A 20,376-nucleotide genomic window follows, 5' to 3' on the forward strand; every position below is an offset into this window, starting at 1 on the left:
TTCACCTGTAGAAAGCTACATTGCGAGTGAGTAACATGGGCTGTATTTTATTTTCAAAACAATTCGAGGTGGGGGGCACGGGGGGGGGGGAATATAACAATAATAGGCTAATATAGGCAAAATATCGAATTTGTCGTATAAGGACGAGACAAAGCTCAATTTAATCCCCTTGGCGCCAAGAATAAAACTCGGTAAGCCCTATGGGCCCGAAAACCAGGTTTTAAGGCTCTAAAACCAACCGTTACGGAGATATTGGCACCACTCTACCCCTGCTCTAGGAATCGGATAAAGTAATGAACTGCCGTAACCATGGCAACGTCAGCTTCAGGATTCTACAGCAGCGAAATTATCTACAATAAATCACGAACACTTAACATGTTACAGGCATGAAAATTGATATTCGGAATCCCCTTTAAAAATAAAAGAACACAAATATTCGTTTTCACAAAATCCACTTAAGGGGGGAGGGGGGTGTGTGTGGAAAGAAGTGAGGAAGGAGCTAAATTATTTATATGAGGATATATATATATCTCAAAAAATGAATATGTTACAGACTTTAAAATTGGTACTTAGAATCTCTTTAAAAATGAACACACTCTTTTTGGAAAATCCACTTAAGGGGGTGAAAAGAATAGAAAAGCGTGTGAATTTTTAAAAATGAGTATCTTCTTCTATCGCTTTACCCACACCTGTGAGGTTGCGGCTACGAACTGTGTCGCATATGAGGATTTGACCCTGTTTTACGGCTGGATGCCCTTCCTGACGGCAACCGTATGTGTAGGGATTTAATCTATACTTGTATACTAATATTATAAAGAGGAAATATGTGCATACTTGTTTGTAACGGATAGACTCAAAAACTACTGAATCGATTTTAAAAATTACTTCACCTATAAGAGCTACATTTCCAGTGAGTAACATGGGCTATATTTTATTTTCAAAACAACTCGAGGGGGGGGGGCGACGGCGGGAGATATAAAAATATTAAAATAATAGGCTAATATAAGCGAAATCGAATTTGTCGTACAAGGACGAGACAAAGCTCATTTTAAGCCCCTTGACGCAAAGAACAAAACTCGGTAAAACCCTAGGGCCCCAAGACCATGTTTTTAAGGCGCTGAAACCAACCGTTATGGATATATTGGAACCACACTCTCCCTGCTCTAGGAATTGGATAAAGAAACGAATGGCCGTAACCATGGCAACGTCAGCTCCAGGATTCTACAGCAGCTAGATTATGCATGTAAGTTTAGGCATAGCTGCCAACCAAACTTGATACACGTATGACTTACTATCTGGAAAAAATAAACTGTTGTGTAAGACGCTCATAGCACTCCTTTGGGCGTGGATGGAAAGGGAGTGAAGTATAAAAAGAATAGCCCCGGAGAACACCTTAGTACAGCGACCAGCGGTTGCCGACGGACCTCCGTTTTTACGTACTGGCTTAGGTTTCAGCATTTTGCGGAGTCTGGTACCTATAGTTTAAACTATTTTCTATCAAATAAAGGAGTAGTAGGATCACTGATGTTATTAGTGCCGAGATTTTGGTCCACATTTACGATCATTGTAACCATGAAAACCTATATACTGTACACAATTGTCAAGATGGTGTGCCCATGACTTGAAAAAAATTCTCAATATTTATACTCAGATTCATTATATGATGTGCGACATGAGAATTATAATTATCGATAATTATAGTAGTTTTTTTATGCATCGGGTATTTCCTTGATCATTTGTAATAGTTACGAAATGTCGGATCAAACAAATACATTCAATAATATTTATATTTGTGGTACTATCTAGCGGAAGTATACTTACACTAAACCTGCAGCTTTGTGAAGGGAGCAGGTATATCTAGGTGGGAATGAAGGAAAAACATGGTAGCAAAAGATCTTAGAGGTCGACGCTAATTAGGAACTAATATTTAGAGGCCCCATGAAGAAAAGAAGAAGAAGAAGATACACTATAATTCCAAACATGACAAATCATTCCTATGTACTTAAATAAATACACCAGTGATATAAATATCTAATGAAGTCAGTCACCCTGATAGTATGAGTAACTAAGGCCAGTTTCTGATAACCCGTACGAAGAACGGGTACGTCTGCTAGTTATTGATAATTTCAAATCGTGATATGTATATTTTATTTAATGGGATATTCAAGCCTATTTTGGTAATGCATGGTGACAGTGTCTTCAAAATGCACTATGGGCTTGTATCATGGAGAGAGGAAGGCATTCTTGTTTTAATGTAATTTTGCATGATAAGAATATGTAGATGGCTGTATTAATTATATACGTAACTTGTGACAAGCCTGGACAACGAACAAACGCGCTCCCATTTAGATAAGTGTTTTCCTTTTATGTCAAGTATTTGCCTTTCTGCATATGAGAATAACATTATGGATACTTTTAAATCCATGTTTGATTTTTTTGACTGAGTTCAAACTGTAGGAAAACATAGGCTGAGATATTCTACATAGTCGGATGAATGTGAACCTGGACATTCTAAGTCTATGGATGCGAAATTTAGAAGATGAATAGTGGCTTGATATTGAATTAAAGAATTGTAACAGGGCAGTGAATTAATAAGCCAGTGGAGCTTTGGAATATGATATGAGGATATCAGTTGAAATGATATTATTTATCATGATGTATTTTAAGGGAGACGATTTGGTCTCGCCTTGAGTTGTTGACAAGAAATATTCTGCGGTCGGCCATTATTTGGTGTGGTTAGACGTTGTATGATTTATGATTTAGAGAGGGGTGAGTGAGCACTTCCCTTTGAGAAGGGTCACTGCCAAGTGTATTGTTCAAGCCTGTCCACTAAGACTGAATGCAGAGAGGTTCGCATAAACCCGATTACATTTAAAGGATTCTTTTAACTCTTTCATGTTTATTTCTATAAAGGAATTAAATAACTGGAACGCCAGTATTATTATTGATTTGTTGATATTATGAATAACTGAGAAAGGGAGTTTTTAGAGACCCGTCTGTCGATGTCATCCGGGCGATCATCGATTCGAACTCCAAGACAGATCATGGATTTTCTTTGTCACACAATATTTCTTTTACGTTATACAGCCAGTTGCATGCGTATATCGTTTAATGTTTGTTTTAAAATATGTGTACATATTTTCTTGAATATGCTCATTGAGTTGTGTTTAATTTTTATTTATTTGAATTCCAAAACAAGTTCTGTCTCGTTATTTGTCATCGGAGTCATTGTGATGTGGGTTCGATTTCCAGACCCGACATCAGTCAAATTTTATTTTGATGATTATGATTTTGTCAACTAGTGTTTACTTTACTTTTTGTTTACTTATTTAGCAATTTAATTATTTAGTTAGGTGACCACTCCCAGTTGTCTCCAATTTTTCGCATAGATAATCGTTTCTTCTAATAGTGGAGAAGGAATGTAATGAGAACCGTCGCATTTATAAGGATATTTCTGTTCTTAAAATATTTTTACCGATTATTTCATGTAATACTTATTGTCATGTCAAAAAGTAAAATGGAACAAACAATTTCGACATTTAATCAATAAATATTAACAAAATATGAATTCATTAATTTTATCAGTGAAAGGGGTGGCATCTCCAAATTTGTATTTAGTTCATCGGACATTGCATATTTTATTTTCATTATATTAGAATTATTCAGGGTTAATTTCAATTAATCGTGATTTTATCAAGGATTAATAAATAGGTTTAAATTTTTCTGTTTGCCTGTCATTTTGCCGGAAAACATTTCATCCTAATTCCCTCCGTTCATTTATGCCTTTAAGTTAGTTAAGTGTAATATTATGGTCTTTTGTCGCGAACGCACCATGCCCCTGGGAGGCCGTTGGTTTGATTCTTTGGGGCGGAGGAGTGCAGTTGATCCTTGCACGGTCGAAAGAGCTTTTGCTCACCCATCATTTGAAGTTTATTTTTCTTCGTTTTCCCAGATGAGGTGGCATTTGACTCTAGACTAAAAAGGTCCCATACCATCGAACGCCTTGGCGTATGGTGCTGTATGGCGGCAGCCCGAAATTATGGGAACTATGATGCTGTCATGTGGTTCTATGGGGCAATGACGTGCGTGGTAAGGTAGCAGTATGTTCAGTCCGTTAGCGATTCTGCTGATGGGATCCTCAACATCTCTGCCATCAGCTGTCATAGATGGCCTCGGCATCACTGAAGAGGCGTACTAGGGAGGTAGTTTCCCGTTGCTTTCCTCACAGAGCCAGAGTTGCTGTTACATATCAGTCTGCCAAGCCCACTGAAATGCATACACCAACTGATCCTATGAGCAACAGTTTCACACCATTCATAGCAGGGACTGGCTGCATAAGGATTGGCATTACTAGCATCGCTCATACCTCAGTCACTTTCATATTGTCAAAGCCAAGGATAAGACAGAGACAGATATACCCTTTATTAATTTCAATGATGTTACATTGGTCAGACTAATTAGGATCTTTGAGATGATAGTTATTCATCGTATAATTATGTGATTTCATACCTGTATTGCAGTGTAGAGCAGGAATTTTATTCCAGTGTAGTGCAGCAGAATTATGATAGAATGGTGCGGTAATTTTATTCCAGGAGCAGCGAAGACGGTGTTGGCTACGTGTTTATTGTGTATCTAAGTTTTATTGTGAATGTACGTGTTTATTATGAGTCTACGTATTTATTGAGATAGAGAGGAATTTTAGTGAATATAGAATCTTCGCATATGAAACTGAGAAGGCCGTTAATAGTATTGAATAAATATGAAGGCGACGGAATATATAGCGATCTTTGATATGCATCAAAAAGGTATTAGAAGCCGTATGTGAAGTTCTGCTCTCGTTAATTCTTCTAGGTACATCCTACGGGAACGTGACCTGTGACTAGCATCATTGCAGTATTGTGCATGTGCATGATGATTTATTAAAGCTTTTCGTGATGGGGTGATCCAGAATCATCGATCCAGTGTGGCTATGCAACTGAAGTGTATTTTGGGAATGTATTTTGTCCATTCTAGGAACGAGCCAATGCCACATTATTGTTTCTATTCGCATGTTGGTGTATAATTCCTTTATTACTTCGAGATGATGCCACATCTGCGTATGATACCTTCAAAATGAATACTTTTAATTTCATGATATATACATTTACATTGAATTACGTGATTTGGTAAAGGGAATATCTCTTTCATATTTTAATGAATATCTGGATGTTGCTGCCTTTGCTGTAATGTTAAATTACATTTGTAGTAATTGAAAACAACCTGAAGGCGAGTACTGACATTGACGTGAGGATTTTTCTTTAGAACCGAAGGCGAAGGAACGATAATTCACCTAATCATACAGCCCATATATTATGTTTCAAGTCGTATATTTTATGTATACTTTTAAGCCAATATTTTCAAATGGTACTTCAAGTTATTTCTTATAAGAATTTCAAATATTTATTTTGAATATTATTCGGATTTCTGCACACATCCTGTTTCAATATAAAATGTACTTCCCCATATCTTATTTTCATGACATCTTCGGTATATGTCAATGACATTGAAACCAGTTGGGTTCAATAGAAGAATGAACAAGTATTGTTATATTGCTAAGAAATCATTCAGGAGATGAGAGAAGACAGAAGAATTACCAACAAATTACAGTTACCCACTGAGAAATCACACAGGAGGTGAGGGAGGACAGAAGACCACATAGTAGTCATTATAGTAATTATCCTAGTGGTTAGTCCATGTGAAGAGTTTAAATAAATCTTTACATTACATTAAATCAATCAATGAATAAGTGTGGCAATAATTTGAGATTCTGATTCAATAATAGACTATACGATAAAAATTTCACCAAAGGAACAATATATACATCTATTACAATTAAATAGAAGTACGGCGTGATTATGCAATTAAAATCACTTAGTATTTGACTAGGCCTATACACTAAGAAACTAATAGACAGTAAAGAGACTGCTAGACGGACGAATGTGCGCGCTAAGTCGGTGAATCATACCTCAGTGGCAAATAATTATATCCCTGGTACCCTTTCTCACAGCATATGCAAAGTCCCCACTACTTGCTGTTAGCCGCGACGAGCAACATTTTGTGCGTATGTCCGCTAATAATTAACGAAAATAAAGTAAAGAATTAGCTGATAAGAAAACAGGGCTTGTACAAAGTGCTTTTATAAAAAAATACTCCTATATTCCTAGGTTCAGACGGCTAAAATGGAATAATTTTTTCTCCACAAAGTGGAGGGCCGACTGTCCCCCCCCCCCCCTCGCCCCTCTTTGCCGCCGCTACTGGCTACATATGTAGAGGATTGGCGGATGTTGCATCATATAGGTCACTGGAACGTTCCGTTCAGTAGGGAGAGAAGCTTGGGAACGATATGACACAGAGGTAAAGATATCTACCAGCGGAAAATTTGTACCAACTAACAGATCAGCGTGTAGATGACTGGTCGGAATGATAGCAGTGGTACGAAAACAACACTGCAAAGGAATGTTGAAGTCCAGAAGTAAGGATTATAAAATGTAAATAAGGCACTTATAATCATGTATAAATTAAAATATCCTGGCTGCTTGTGAAGCTAAAATATGTAATGGCCAGGGGCAGGAAGTATGATGTAATGTAAAGGGGAAGCCTTGATATATATACCAGGAAGAAAGCAAGCAGCGGATAACGCTACGCGATAACCAGAAGATCACTCTGATGGTTTGAACTGAATGGACTGGTCGCGTTTTACTAGCACCGTCTGAAAACGTGGAGTGAGTGCGCTGAGCATTTCTGTAGGCAGAGATATGACTATAATATTGGAGAAACGAACTTAATCTTCAGGGATTTTCCCATTGGGAAACATTAATGGTTAATGATTTTATAACTGATACGTAAATAGCTGGGTGAAATAGTAAGCAATTTGTTGTGTGAGAAAAGTGAAATTTGATCAGTAACAAAGTCGTCGTTGAAATTAGAACTTGTGTGTAGATCTTAATTGTTTGAATTAATATTAACTACCAGATTTCGGTGGAGAATAGATTACAGGACTGAACTATTACGCAGACGGAATCGTGAAAGGGATCATTACATTGTGTATTTGTCTGTGCTGAGTGATATTGTTAATGTCTGTTTTCCCTATGCTCAGTGTATTTCGTATTGTGCAGGGCGCAACCTACAAAACTGTGTCGTGAACCATGTTCTTTCGGGACAGTGTACATCGGAAGCTGACCATGGAAAAGAACTCTAAGTACTGTAGCAGTTCCAATGTCATGATAGTGTGAGCGTGGCATCGTTGGGCTGACCTGGTGGCCTAAATTGGTGCATTGCTGAATCATGGAACGATGTGGACAAGGATAAGCATATCTGATTTAATTTAATCTCTGAACGATAACAGCTAGTTGTCATGTAAATTTGTATATAGTCATTTATTGCATGTAGCATTTGAATTTATTTGAATTAAGTAGCAAGGATCAGCTAGGTTAGAATAAGTTATTTTGTGGTACTAATGCCTTGGGAATGTTTATTCTATTGTAAATAGTTATAGAGTAATGATGTTAGTTTTATCTTCAAGTTATTTTCCCGAGCGTGTGTTAGAAACAATCTTCTGTGTTAATGATGTATCAGTGTGTGTTAGTGTAATGGAGTCCGACTCGTTGGCTGAATGGTCAGCGTACTGGCCTTCGGTTCAGAGGGTCCCGGGTTCGATTCCCGGCCAGGTCGGGGATTTTAACCTTAATTGGTTAATTCCAATGGCCCGGGGGCTGGGTGTTCGTGCTGTCTCCAACATCTCTGCAACTCACACACCACACATAACACTATCCTCCACCACAATAACACGCAGTTACCTACAAATGGCAGATGCCGCCCACCCTCATCGGAGGGTCTGCCTTACAAGGGCTGCACTCGGCTAGAAATAGCCACACGAAATTAAATTAAATTAGTGTAATGGAGATATAAATATGAAATGGCATTATGTACACTTAAAGTAGTTTACATGGGCATGTTAATGTATTGGCATGTTGCGTGAGGATTTTTGTTCTTCAAGAAGACCCATCAGTATTTTGCTGCGGACTCAAACTAGTAACCATCAATCACTATTACAGCTTATATTTAGAGCCTTCTTAATGTGAATAGATGATGTGATTTTGGTTGAGATAAATATCTGTGCTGTGAGGTAATTCATGCTGCAACGTTTCTTTAAGTAATTTATTTAGGGACATATTGAGATAGGAGTGTTATTTTAAACAGCAGGACGGTAGTGAAGGGAAGACAAATAAATGAGAGACAGGCGATAAGGTACTATGAGACTCATACAATAAAGGCAAGAAATTGTGTATTACGGATTATTGTGATTTGAGGAATTTTATGTTAATCCTGGTGAGATATTGAACCAGTGGAAGTTGATAGAGAGCCAGAGATTGGCTTAGAATTAGAAGGTATTCTGAAGAAACAATGAATATGTACTTGCCTCGTTACGAAGATAGCGAGAGAAAATACAGCCATGTGTGTAATGTCAAGAGAGCGTTGAAAGATGAATGTTTACTCTCAAGTAGATGGACTTCCTCGCGACCGTGCCTGACTGTGAAATATTATGTCATATTGAGATAGGGTCATTGAAGAATATTAAATGCGTAATTTCCATAAACAGTTTCAATTGACTAACTAGGACCACAACACAAGTTAATGCAGCCACTTGTTGGTTATCACGGTTACTTCTAGTAGGAGTTCCTTGTTCACTTATTAGAGCAGCTACTTGTTGAGCATAACTGTATCTTCTGGACGGTTCTTCTTTTTTATCATAGTGTGTCAGTATTTATGTGATGTTATTTTACGTTGCAATAAGTTGTCTTTGTTGCTGGATCGTGATGGCAATTATCGTCATCGGAACATCATTTTTGGTTAGAAGTTAGGGCATTTCAGGTATGCTGTAATTGGATGTCTTGAGGGACATGGCTTCGATCTTCGACCGGATTATTGTATTTGGGTTTTCACTGATGGTTGTCATCAGGGATTTACTTGCTTATATGTGTGGTTTACATTTCTTGTATATATATTTGAGAACACAAATGGCTGTGGTAAATTTGATGATTGTGGACTCAGTTCCATGTGGTTGCCAAGTCTCTGAGGTAGGAGTTTCATTCTCACTGCAGTAAAGCCAGTGTAGTTATAAGTTTTGGGGGATTTTGTTTGTAGGTCCTTCGCTACAAATTTATTATTAGTGTGTCTTTCTTTTAACGTAGATTTTCTTGTTGGTGGAATAGAGTTATGAGACAGCTAGTTGTTGTTTGTTTATGTGATTGACTTTTTTGTTAGATCTACTCGTGTCAGTGAATTAGATCATATATACTCGTTCATCCCGTGTTCGGTTCGCATTAATAAATCTTAGGAATGATTCGGCAAAATGATGATTTGATTTTAAAAAGATAACACAGGCCAATTATATTTCGGAATAATAATTTCAATAATAAAACCCAACAAGAGGGTAATCAAACTGTGATGATTTGTGTCGATATTTTTTTCTAAACAGACCGTGAGAATGTATTTTTAAAGTAATGTAAACACACCTTAAACCAATCGATGAATTTTTCTTTAGGATTTCAAGATTTTGAGGGAGTGTTGTATTGTGTTAAAGAATTAATGAGTGGAAATTAGATTAAAGTAAAACCGACTTTAACATATTCAAATAGTTAATGCATTTGTGCTCAAATTGAACAATAATATTTGAAATATTTAACGGAATAATTCAATATCTGAGTGGATGTATTAGTGTGACTTTCATGTCAATTGACCCTGTGATTTTTAGCAATGTTTTAGTTTTTTATATAGTGCTTTATTTTTCTGTCGTACTGTTTTTAAATAAACTTAATTTTGCTAAGAGTTCTCATTCATAATCTTTTTTACTCTTTATCTTTCCTGTCTATTATTATAGTTTATGTTAGTTTTCGAAATATCACCTAGACTCACCCGTATTCGACCCTGGGATGAGCAGCCGGCGCCAAACATGTAGGCTGGAAAGGTAGACTATCTTCCCTCTCGTCTTGTACGAGTTCTTCATTGTGAAGTATGGGGACAGCTGTATCCATTCTTCCGTCTCATGCCACATGTTCAGAATATTCGCTTCCCGGTGTGGCCCTGATTCGATTCTCAGTACTATCAGAAATTTAAGATTGGCAGATCTGATGTGTGATTAAAATGCACATGCAGCTCATCTCTATTGGGGGGGGGGGGGTGCAAAAAAAAAAAAAAAGAAAAAAAAAAGAAAAGAAAAGCTGCACTACCTTGTGACGAGGACACGAATTAACGTTTATCAGCTGGTTACATAACAGGTTCTGCACGAGTTGTTCGAGTCAGAACCTGGTAGCATACTAAACCTACTTGAACTTACGACAGATTGTCCTTTCTCTCACTTTGTTTTTGCACTCACTGGTTGCACATTGCTGTAACAAAGAACACAGGTTCTCTTTGTTAACATGTCGTTATATAACTGTTTGCACATCACTGTTACATATAATAGGAGTTCTTTGTTGACTCGTTATGGCAACTACCTCTTGCACATCACTGTTACTTCTGACAGCAATTCTTTGTTGACTTGTTCTGGCAACTATTTCTTGCACATCACTGTTACTTCTGGCAGGAGTGTTTTTGACTCGTTATGGCAGCTACTTGTTGCACATCACTGCTACTTATGATCGGAGTTCCTTGTTGACTCGTTATGACAGCTACTTGGCAGACATTACTGTTACTTCTGGCAGCAATTCTTTGTTGATTCGTTATGGCGGCTACTTGCTGGACATCATTGTTACTTCTGATAGGACTTCCTTGTTGACTCGTTATGGTATCTACTTGTCAGACATCACTGTTACTTCTGATAGGAGTTCTTTTTGACTCGTTAATGCAGCTATTTGTTGGATATCACGGTTACTTCTGATAGGAGTTCCTTGTTCACTTGTTAGAGCAGCTACTTGTTGAGCATAATTGTAGTTCCCGCCGGTTCTTCTTTTTTATTATAGTGTATCAATATTTATGTGGTGGTATTTTACATTGCGGTAAGTTGTCTTTGTTGCTGCATCGTGATGGCAATTGTTTGTGCATTTCCGTACCTTCCGAAAGGATCTCTATTTTGGCACGGTGTCACATATCTGATTTCGTCAATCACCTTCTGTACGAGCTCTTCGTTGGCACACTTTGGCAACAGTTGGCTGCATATCTCTGGTCATATCCCTCGGGTTGGAACATTTTAAATTTATAGCTTAGTGAAAGTGTTTTCAGCTTCTGAAGTACAGTACTTCGCTTTCATCACGGTGATGGTACACGGTACATTATTGTGATAGCAGCCATGTGACTTCCGTTCTGTACGGCCCATTGACAATTGAACTCGCCCGCGACGCCTCATGAGATAATTTTCTATTTTTACTGGAAGTTGGCTGGCAGGCGTGGTGTGCTACCAACATGTCGATATGTATGAGTTAATACAGGTGACTGCATTCATTAACATAAATGAATTATGATGCGGTAACGAAGTGTTGCTATGTATCAAAAGTGTTATAGGCCAGATAATGTTACAAAACAAGAATGACGAGTGCCATCGCACAAAACCACGGTGATGTTTGAATCTGTTTATGAGCAGAGCACGGATTTCTATCATCTAAACACTCAGGAAATTTTCACGCACTTACGCCCTAAAATGCCAAAATGTGACAAAAATTTAGAGGCGTGACGCGAAGGAAAATAAATATTGTCTAAATTTGCTTAGAACGTCAGCAACAAACTGACCGCATTCCTATCATTCTTTAGTACTTTCTATTTTGACAACCTACTGCTCGCGAAATTTGTTACCTACAAAACTTAATTTGGCCACAAAATATTTCTAAGGATAGAAAATCCATAATAATCATAAAAACAAAGTCACTTGGAATTATCGTCGAAAACTTGTGAATAATAAGTTTTACTTGGAAAATGGCTAAATGCGGAATAATTTCACAAATTATACAGTACATTTATTTCGATTCTAAGACAATTTTATGAATTTTCAACAGAACAGCTCATGTTTTAAAGTCAAAATACCCTCAAGAGAGAAGCACTATAAAAATAAAATAAAACACGTGGATTCCTTAATACCAGTAACTTATTTGGAATGTTTGAAGTCATAGTTGACATTTTCGATTCTCTAGATAACTAACATAACGACAGTAAGCAATAACAACACGGAGTGCAGAGGTTGACAAGCGACTGGATACGTTCACCACGTAGGGAAGCTATTTGGCAACTTGGTCATTGTAACCACAGTAACAAGCCCACCACGCGGAATTAGGCTATATTAAATTTTTTTGAGGAGCGCGCCACTCCTGTGTTCTATCTTTCGAAAACGGAGAAATAAATGAAAACTCCTTTGATTAATGACAATGAAATCATAATTCTGTATCATCTAAATGATTTTCAAGATTAATAACAACACTTTAAGTAGAATTAGAGCTGAGCTTTCTATAAAAGTTCACACATACTGAGTTTATCCACCGCGTGCACCTTTTATGTTCAATTCCTTCGACTGAATTTATTTAAAACTAGCAAATATACCCGTGCTTCGCTACGGTATTCTACCTTGTATACGGATATCGACGTAAATACTGTGCGTGCAGCAAATGAGATTGTTTTAAAATTGCATGTCTCTTAGCCTTATCCGAGAAATAGCATGGGGAAGTCCCCATACGTTGTTTCCAATGTAAAGTGAGGGTTGCGGAGTTGTGATGATAACGGCAGGCTCACTTGCCTACTGCCATTCACAATCGAGTTGGCAAGTTTACATTATAATTGCAGGCCCCATTGCCTACTGCGCGGTCACAATCGATTTGGGGAGTTTTAGTTACAATGGCAGACCCATTTCCTACTTTCAGACAGGTTACATTTGAGGAGTTTTTATTATGATAGCAGGCAACTTCCCTACCACCAGTCAAAATTGAGTTGTACAGTTATCATTATAATGACAGTCCCTTTTTACTGCTGCTAGCCAGCTTACTGCCAGTCACACAGAATTCGTGAGTTTCCATGAAAATAGCAGGCCACTATGCCTAATGCTAGTCAAATTTTAGATTGGAACATTTGTTTATAATGGCGGGCACCCTGGCCTAGAGCCAAACACAATAGGGTAGGGGACTTTCGAACAAAACTGCATGATCCCTTGCCTTCTGCAAGACAAATCGAAAAGTGAATTATTCATTAAAATGGTAGGCCCTCCTTACTAATGCCGGTTACACAGGAGTTGGAGAAGGACCCCATTCCTACTGCCAGCTGTCAAAGTCGGTGTAGGGAGTACTGATTACAATAGCAGACACATCCTTTCTCGATCGCTACAAATCGACATCAATGAATATATACAGATGGACATACGAAAGTATATGAATGTTTACAATATTGCAGACCTTCATTTACAGATTAACTGCTGCTAAACGGTACGTCATATCGACAAAGGATTGTACCGTAAGGCGCAGTATTTAGCGATCTAAATGGCTGGTCCAATGATATTTTCTCGCATCTAATCTATTCATGGGTCAGACTGAATCAGAAACTTTGAATAGGTTGAAATTTGTGTAAGAATATCTTACATTGCATTACTTTTCGGATAATTATGTGATATAGCATTTGGCTCACATATGGGTACTGGGTGGGCCAATGTTCGTGTAGAGTTTGATCATACTATCTTTCCTGTAAGTGATTGAAATGATGCACATGAGAAGAAAAGGTTTAGAAATTAATTTCCATTAAGGCAGGTAGATTTCCATTAAGTTTGGTTGTGTATTTTGAGGGAGTGCAAAATCACGGTTTCGGTTTCGTATAAACCCCCAATTAGTTCAGGGATTTAGAATCAATATTTGCCCTAAAACCTCCCCAAGGACAGGTGGATTCTAAATATGAAGTTTGGTGGAAATATATCCAGTAGTTTTCAAGTTAGAGAAAGACAAACAGACCAACAAACAAACAAACAAAGAAACAAACAAACTAACTAACTAACTAACTAACTAACTAACTAACTAACTAACTAACAGACACCAAGAAAACCTACCCTTGGACAGATGGATGCTATATATAAACTTTGGTTCAAATATCTTGTTAGTTTTCAAGTTGTAAGAAGTACGCTTTACACGCACCCGCTCTTGCGATAAGTCCGCTGGGATTTGTCCCGAAAAACGGTCCGTTAATAATATATCCCTTACTAAATCCTGTTATCGAAATGATGCAGATGAGAAAAAAAGGTTTAGAAATTAATTTTTATTAAGGCAGGTTGATTTCCATTAAGTTCGGTTGTGTATACTTTGAGGGAGTGCAAAATCACGGTTTCGGTTTCGTAAAAATCCCCACTCAGTTCAGGGATTTAGAAACGATATTTGCGCTAAAACCTACCCAAGGACAGGTGGATTCTAAATATGAAGTTTGGTGGAAATATATCCAGTAGTTTTCAAGTTATAGAAGGACAGACAAACAGACAAACAGACAAACAGACAAACAGACAAACAGATACCAAAGCTAAAAATGATGCAGATGGTCATTATTACACCTGAAACGGATAACTGTACGGAAATTTCGCCAAAATAATCAATGTACAGATACACGGTCGTTACGATTCGAGCACGTTGAAAAGTGCAAACTTCCACTTCGAGATTCATATATCCTAAACGGTTTATGATATTAAGAAACAGTTTACGCCATCAGATGCCTCATTTATCGCTCTACATGTTTGTTTCTAAATCACATCCTCGTATCTCCCATATTAAGGGGGTAAATTGAGTTCAAATTTTGAATAGGGTGAAATTTGGGTGCATTTTTAACATTATACATTACTTTTTGCCTACTTATGTATAAGCTAGAATCATGAAATTTGGTACAAATATGTCCCTTAATCGTGCCAATGTGCGCACCCAACGTGATGATCCTATCATTCTTATAAGTGTGTCAAACAATGAAATATACTTGTAAAAATCACCAAATTTACGAACAATCCAGAAAAACGGCCAAATTTAACGTATAAGGGAGAGAGATATGACATAATGTCACAAGAACAAAGTTGTAGATCACTCCAAATTGAAGCGACGTTGTGCCATCCGTTTTGTGATACGACTTACCGTTTAGCCAAAAAATAGCTCAAAAGAAATGCCTGCACAGTCATTAAAATTGCCTCCATATTTCGATATCTTGGGGGGTAAAAAGTGAAAAATTTGAACATCTTGGAATTTTTCCGTCGGTTAGGGACCAAGAGCTATAATTTCACCAAATTTCAATTGTCTACCTCGTCTGGCAGGTTGTGCCGCCATCTTGATTTGGGGGGATGGGGGATAAAAATGAGGAAATTCCCGAAAATTTTTAATCCCACGAAACCTATAGGTTATCGTTTTGGATATACTATACGACTGTATTCTTATGCTGAGCCCAAAATTTGAGCCCCCCAGCGTGCCCCCTTCAGGGAATTTTGAGAATTTCCGATTTTTCTAGGGATCCTGGGGTCATCAGTTTCCCCCGTACCAAGTTTCAAATTTCTGAGATTTCTGGAAGTGCCTCATTAATTCACGTCTTTTTTCATTTTTAAATAATTATATATACATCGCTCCAGCCCGACTTGCTTTTATATATATAGATGAGAAATTACAGGGTCGTACATATCACACTTCTTTCTGTGGACATCTGAATATCGAATGTCTTAGGTTCTGAATATATTAGTTGGGTCGATAATGAAAAGAGACGCTGAACGTGCTGGAATCGTTATCATGTAGATTTTCCTGTTTGATTCCCCTTATAATGGTATTGTACCTTTCTTTAAATAAAACAAGTTGGGGTATTCACGATCATAGTATGATGCTTAGTACGTCACTAAAGAAACAAACAAATGTATGTAAGGGTTTAAATCTCAGTGCCAGATCTGCAACAGAAGGCACTGTTTTACCTCTTATCTTGCACGGCTCGCAGTAGACACACGTTGTCTTCCTTCCACTCACAACAAGTGAATTCATTTGGCCCTTATCCCAGTTATTACAAGGGGTGAATTTCTAGGAGTTGCCTACACCACTCTTGCTATTTGAGAGAGAACCATTCCTGACAGTTGTATTTTCCGAATACGTACATTCTGGGTCTTGAAACTAGCAAACTCGTCGCCATAAGACCTATCTGTGTCGGTGCGACGTAAAACCAATAGAAAAAAACTAGCAATACGTCCAGAACGATGCTAAGCTGGTGTACATAAGCAAGTGCTTTACCTTCTAAGAATCAAGAGGTCACATATATGTACATTTCTTGTGGATTTCGGAATGTATTCATATGCTACAAATATATTTCCCAGAACACTCTAAAATAACCAAGACGGTTATTTCTCTGGTCTATTATTATTATTATTATTATTATTATTATTATTATTATTATTATTATTATTATTATTACTATTATTATTATTATTATTATTATTAACATCTTCAAAACATGGATAATATAGGATTTCTGTAGATTTTGGCAAGCACTGATATGTTTGAAGTATTTCACGGAAAATCTAAAATATTCGGGACGTTTGTATCTCCAATAATAATAGTAATAATAATAATAATAATAATAATAATAATAATAATAATAATAATAATAATAATAATAATCTTTATTTATTTATTTATTTATTTATTTATTTATTTATTTATTTATTTATTTATTTATTTATTTATTTATTTATTTATTTATTTATTTAACTTTTGTAGTAGCGAAGTTAGGGCTCGTGGCCCTCTCTTATACTTAACCACGTAAATTACAAGGCAATCTCTATGTATAAAATTCTAACTCCGACTGGCTGTAATCAACGCCCAGGCAAAACTACGCGACACAAAGAAATAATTTTGGTGATGCCTTTATATTACAGTGTAGGTGGTCACTAAGGGAGGATTTATTGGATATTCCATTGCTAAACGGGTGAAAAGTGGGGTGAACTGTTTAAACGAGTACATCTGTATCTCAAAAACTTGACAGTTTACAGACATAAACATTGGTATTTGGAACCTACTTTAAAAATAAACACGTATTCTTTTTTCGGAAAATTCCCTTAAGGGGGGAAGGGTGAAAAAGGGGTACAATGCCTTTTATGAGGATACTTACATCTCGAAACTGAAGATGTTACAGACGTGAAAATTGGTAGTTGGAATCTTCATAAAAAAAACACGTATTTATTTTGTTTTCGGAAAATCCACTTAAGGGGAGCTTGAAAAGAAGTGAAATAAGGGTTGAAGTATTTATATTATGATACTTATCAATATAAAGAAAATCGTAACAACCCTGTCTGTACATTGAATGTTTTGGCGAAATTATCGTACAGTTATCCATTTCAGGTGCAACAATGACCATCTGCATATATTTTAGCTTCGTTTCCTGAAGGTCCTCATTTTACCCCCTCTCCCCAAAATCACGATGGCGGCACAATCTGCCAGGCGAGGAAGAAAATGGAAATTTTGCAAAATTATAGGTTTTAGCCTACAACCGACGGAAAAATTTCAAGATTTTTTACATTTTTCACATTTTACCCCCGGAAAATATCGAAATAAGCACTCAGTTTTAATGACGGTGCAGACCTTCATTTCGATATAGTTCGTGGTTGTACCATCTCCGCTCAATTTGGAGTGATCCACAACTTTGGTCCTATGAATTTTTGTTGTATCTGTATCCCTTACGCGTTATATTTGGCTTTATTTCTCGACTGTACGTAAATTTTGATGTTTTTACACGTATAATTCATATTTTGACATATATGAAAGATGGAATCATAAAATTCGACACGAACATTGGCCCTCCTGGTAGCCATGCGTGAGCCAAATTCTATGTTTCCATCTATCACATATGTATCCGAAAAGTAATGCAGTGTGTGGAAACCTTACCCAAATTTCTCTCTATCCTACGATTCTAAGTTTCTGACTCAATCTAACTCATAAATAGAGGGGATACGGGGAAATGTCTTAGGATCAACCATTCAGCTGTTAAAAGTGGCGTCTTGTGGTGAAATCCGTATGTCGATGTAACGTACCGTTTAGTAGCTGTTAATAGGCCTTTGCTGGCAAGATGTAGTGTTTACAGTGCACTATGTCTTCTGGTATGGGCTAGAATAAAATTGTTACTTTCATTGACCTGTCTCAGTCTTACACTTGGCTTTGACAATATGAAAGTGGCTGAGGTATGAGCGATGCTAGTATGCTATTCCTTATGCAGCCAGTCCTTGCTATGAATGGTGTGAAAATGTCGCTCATAGGGTCAGTTGGTGCATGCATTTCAGTGGGCTTGGCTGACTGATGTGCAATAGCAACTTCTGGCGCAGTGAGGAAAGCAACGGGAAACTACCTCACTCCTCATTTTCCTAGTACGCCTCTTCAGTGACACCTAGGCCATCTATGACAGCTAATGGTGAATCTGTTGAGGATCCAACCAGCCTTCGGGCTGAATACCCAACATACATATACAATCTGTAAATGAGGATCTGCAATGTTGTATCATGCAAATACTTTCGTATGTCGATCTGCATATATTAACTGAAGTCAATTTGTATGGTTCTACAAGGGGTATGTCTGCCATTATAATTAATACCTTATAAATCGATAGTGACTGTTAGCACTAGAGCGTCTGCTTTTGTAATCTATACTCTCCATATCGACTTTGACTGTCAGTAGGAATGGGGTCCTCCAACTCCTATGCAAATGGCACTAGTAAGGAGGGCCTACCATTGTAATGATTCAACTGGCAGAAGGCAAGGGAACGTGCAATTTTCTTCTTCAAAACTCTCCTACACGATTGTGTCTGGAAGTGGGAAAGGGGGCCTACTATTGTAACGAAAACTCCCCAAATAGATTGTGACCGCACAGTAGACACGGGTCCCAACTCGATTGTGAATGTTAGTAGGCAATTGAGCCTTCCGTTATCTTCACAACTCCACAACTCACACTTACAATGGAAGAAAGATATGAGGACCTCCCCATGCTGCTTCTTGGAAAACGCTAAGAGACATGCAATTTAAAAAATCTTATTCACTGCGTGTGCAGTAATTTACTTCGATATCCGTATAAAATGTAGAATACCGTAGCGAAGCACGGATATATTTGCTAGTACATATATAAAACAAATGCACTATTCTATTATAAAATCAAAGATAACTAAGCTAAATAACAGATTTGTAGAAAATATAATGAATAAAGAAAGCAAAGCTCAACAAATAAAAATAAGTAGAACTTCGGTGCATAAAAGTAAAAGAAAAAAAGAAAGAGAAAAGTTTTTTTGCTAGTTGCTTTACGTCGCACCGACACAGATTGGTCTTACGGCGACGATGGGACAGGAAAGGCCTAGGAGTTGGAAGGAAGCGGCCGTGGCCTTAATTAAGGTACAGCCCCAGCATTTGCCTGGTGTGAAAATGAGAAACCACGGAAAACCATCTTCAGGGCTGCCGACAGTGGGATTCTAACCCACTATCTCCCAGATGCAAGCTCACAGCCACGTGCCCCTGATCGCACGGCCAACTCGCCCGGTTGAGAAAAAAAAGTCATATTGAAAAAAGTAATATAAAAACTGAAAAATATAAGCAATGCATAAACAGAACACAATCTATATATATAAAATAAGAGTTTTGTCTGTACATTGCTCAGAATTTGAAAAGAATGGTATTTCTGTATCGGCCATGTCCACAGTAACAAGAAAATGACCGGGCGAGTTGGCCGTGCGCGTAGAGGCGCGCGGCTGTGAGCTTGCATCCGGGAGATAGTAGGTTCGAATCCCACTATCGGCAGCCCTGAAAATGGTTTTCCGTGGTTTCCCATTTTCACACCAGGCAAATGCTGGGGCTGTACCTTAATTAAGGCCACGGCCGCTTCCTTCCAACTCCTAGGCCTTTCCTATCCCATCGTCGCCATAAGACCTATCTGTGTCGGCGCGACGTAAAGCCCCTAGCAAAAAAAAAAAAAAAAAAAAAAAAAAACAAGAAAATGCATTTTTTACTATTCCGTAATGTCTGTCTGTCTGTCTGTCTGTCTGTCTGTCTGTCTGTCTGTCTGTCTGTCTGTACACGCATCACGAGAAAACGGCTGAAGAGAATTTAATGAAAATCGGAATGTAAAGTCGGGTGATGAACCGCTACAATCTAGGCTATAAATTATTTTAATCACGCTGAGTGAAATGGCAGTTTAGGGGAAGGCCTGAAATTTAATTCTCAAATATTTATGTTATTAGTGGTCGTGTCTTAATGAAAATCGCTAAACAAAGATGGGAAATAATTCGCTACAATATAGGCTATACACGCTGAGAAAAATGGTAGTTGAGGGGAAGGCCTAAAATTTAATTGTCAAATATTTATTTTATTAGTGGTCGTATCTTCACGAAAATTGGTATGCAAAGTCG

This window comes from Anabrus simplex, chromosome 1 (genome assembly GCF_040414725.1).
Source record: "Anabrus simplex isolate iqAnaSimp1 chromosome 1, ASM4041472v1, whole genome shotgun sequence".
NCBI classification, from domain to species: domain Eukaryota; kingdom Metazoa; phylum Arthropoda; class Insecta; order Orthoptera; family Tettigoniidae; genus Anabrus; species Anabrus simplex.